The sequence below is a fragment of the Myotis daubentonii genome, chromosome 3 (genome assembly GCF_963259705.1).
Source record: "Myotis daubentonii chromosome 3, mMyoDau2.1, whole genome shotgun sequence".
NCBI classification, from domain to species: domain Eukaryota; kingdom Metazoa; phylum Chordata; class Mammalia; order Chiroptera; family Vespertilionidae; genus Myotis; species Myotis daubentonii.
In genome coordinates, this window is record NC_081842.1 from 192583134 (window position 1) to 192586410 (window position 3277).

A 3277-nucleotide genomic window follows, 5' to 3' on the forward strand; every position below is an offset into this window, starting at 1 on the left:
CCGGCTCAAGCGCTGCGCGCGCAGCCGGAGGAGGGGGCGGGGAAACCGGCGAGGGTGACGAAGAGGGCGGGGGGCGGGTCTGCGCCTGCGCAGTGCTCTTACGCTCGCGGGCCGGGACGTCTCCCGGCGTCGCGCTCCTGCGGCTCAGAGCTGGTGCCTCAGAGCTCGCGTCAGCGAACCGACCGACTGCAAGCGCGAATTCCTGCCTGTGGCGCTGGTCGGCTCGTCCTTTGCACTCCGCGGACGCTCTCTCCATTCTTGTGGCATCCGAGGCAGCCAGCGAACCTCAGTGCCAAGAAAAGACAGAGAGGAACATACGGCAAGTCGCTTCTAGTTTTTTTTTTTTTTTAACTTTGTTTTATTGAAATATAATGGACATATAACACACTCTTTTCAGGTGCACAACGGAATGATGTGATATTTGTAGCTTCTCTCTATTATTTACCATTCATTTTCTGAGTTGGCCGGACTGGTCCCGGCAATGTGAATGGATGTCAACTATGAAGGTAGAACTCAAAACGTCCAGTTATTTTCCATGTTGAACCTCATATGTCACTTTAGTGGCTTTCAAACTTTTTGACCCTAGACCACAGTGAACAAAAACATTCTACATCAAACCCAATAATACCTCATATATGTGTGTATATAAATGGATAGACCCGAAACAAAATCTTCACAAAACGTTTTTTTAAATTTTATTTTTCAACTAGAGGCCCAGTGCACAAAAATTGTGAAAGCAGGGGGTGGGGGGTCCCTCAGCCCAGCCTGCACCCTCTCACAGTCCCGTCCCCTCAAGGGATGTCTGCCTGCCGGCTAAGACCTGATCCCCAGCAGTCAGAACCGCTGCTGCACTCTTCTGACTGAGCGGTGCTTCCCCTGTGGGAGCGCACTGACCACCAGGGGGCAGCTCCTCCATTGAGCATCTGCCCCCTGGTGGTAAGTGTGCATCATAGCGACTGGTCATTCCACCATTGGTTGATTTGCATGTTAGGGTTTTATTATATAGGATTACAGTTTACATTCAGTATTATTTTGTATTAGTTTCAGGTGTACAGATGCATAGTGGTTAGGCAATCATGTACTTTAAACACAGTGGTCCCTGGGTGGTATTTTAAGTACCCACCTGGCATCATACATAGTAATTAACTACAGTATATTGTTGACTGTATTCATAAGACTTCATACTTACTATCAGCAATACACTAAATTTTTATTTCTTCTTGCCCTAACCGGTTTGGCTCAGTGGATAGAGCATTGGCCTGCAGACTCAAGGGTCCTGGGTTCGATTCCGGTCAAGGGCATGTACCTTGGTTGTGGGCACATACCCAGTGGGGAGTGTGCAGGAGGCAGCTGATTGATGTTTCTCTCTCATCGATGTTTCTAACTCTCTATCCCTCTCCCTTCCTCTCTAAAAAATCAATAAAAAAAATTAAAAAAAAATTTTTTATTTCTTCTTTTTGGTTGCGTTATGAAATATGCTAAAAGGGGACCCAGTGTCAGGAAAAATTGTTAAAGACTTGGAAATGAGTGAAAGAGATTGCTGGGTAAGGGTTAGGGTTGGATTTGGGTTAGCCCTTTCACTGTAAGGCCAGGCATTGTCCAGCAGAAACTGGAAGGACTTGAATCTATTAGGACTTCTGACTTTCTATTGACTAAGCCAGTGGTTGGCAAACTGCGGCTTGGCAAACCACGGCTCACGATCCACATGCGGCTCTTGGCCCCTTCAGTGTGGCTCTTCCACAAAATACCACGTGCGGGCGTGCATACAGTGCGATTGAAACTTCGTGGCCCATGCGCAGAAGTCGGTATTTTGTGGAAGAACCGGTATTTTGCACCCTCTCACAGTCCTGTCCCCTCGAGGGATGTCCGCCTGACTGGCTTATTTCACTTAGCATAATACTCTCCAGGTCCACCTATGCTGTTGCAAATGGTAAAAGTTCCTTCTTTTTACAGCAGCCTAGTATTCCATTGTGTAGATGTACCACAGTTTATTTATTTACTTATTTTTAAAAATATTTTATTGATTTTTTACAAAGAGGAAGGGAGAGGGATAGAGAGTTAGAAACATCAATCAGCTGCCTCCTACACACTCCCTACTGGGGATGTACCCGCAACCAAGGTACATGCCCTTGACCGGAATCGAACCTGGGACCCTTCAGTCCGCAGGCTGATGCTCTATCCACTGAGCCAAACCGGTTAGGGCTGGACCACAGTTTTTTAATCCACTCATCTGCTGATGGGCACTTTGGCTGTTTCCAAATCTTAGCTATTGTAAATGGTGCTGCTATGAACATTGGAGTGCATATGTCCTTTCTGATTGGTGTTTCTGGTTTCTTGGGGTATATTCCTAGAAGTGGGTTTACTGGGTCAAATGGGAGTTCCATTTTTAATTTTTTTAAAAATATATTTTATTTACTGCCGAAACCGGTTTGGCTCAGTGGATAGAGCGTCGGCCTGCGGACTGAAGGGTCCCAGGTTCGATTCCAGTTAAGGGCATGTACCTGGGTTGCGGGCACATCCCCAGTAGGAGATGTGCAGGAGGCAGCTGATCGATGTTTCTCTCTCATCGATGTTTCTAACTCTCTATTTCTCTCCCTTCCTCTCTGTAAAAATCAATAAAATATATTTTTAAAATATATATATATATATATATATATATATATATATATATATATATATATTATTGATTTTTTTACAGAGGGGAAGGGAGAGGGATAGAGAGTTAGAAACATCGATCAGCTGTCTCCTTCACACTCCCCACTGGGAATGTGCCCGCAACCAAGGTACATGCCCTTGACTGGAATCGAACCTGGGACCCTTGAGTCCGCAGGCTGACGCTCTATCCACTGAGCCAAACCGGTTAGGGCTCCATTTTTAATTTTTTGAGGAAACTCCATACTATCTTCTCCAGTGGCTGTACTAGTCTGCATTCTCACCAGCAGTGCACGAGGGCTCCTTTTTCTCCACATCCACTGTTTGTTGATTTGTTGATGATAGCCATTCAGATAGGTGTAAGATGGTACCTCATTGTCATTTTGATTTGCATCTTTCAGATGATTAGTGACCTTGAGCATCTTCTATATATAAAAGCCTAAGTGGGAGAAAGCAAACAGGGGAGCAGAGGTGGGTGTGGAGAACCTCTAGGATTGGATAAAAAGTAAAATGATAGACACATAGTTAGCTGGGTGTAGGAATAATTAACATGATAACAATGAAGGAATTTGTGGTATCTGTCCTGACTCCCAGGCACATTAGGTTGTGCCCCAAGGGGTCTGGA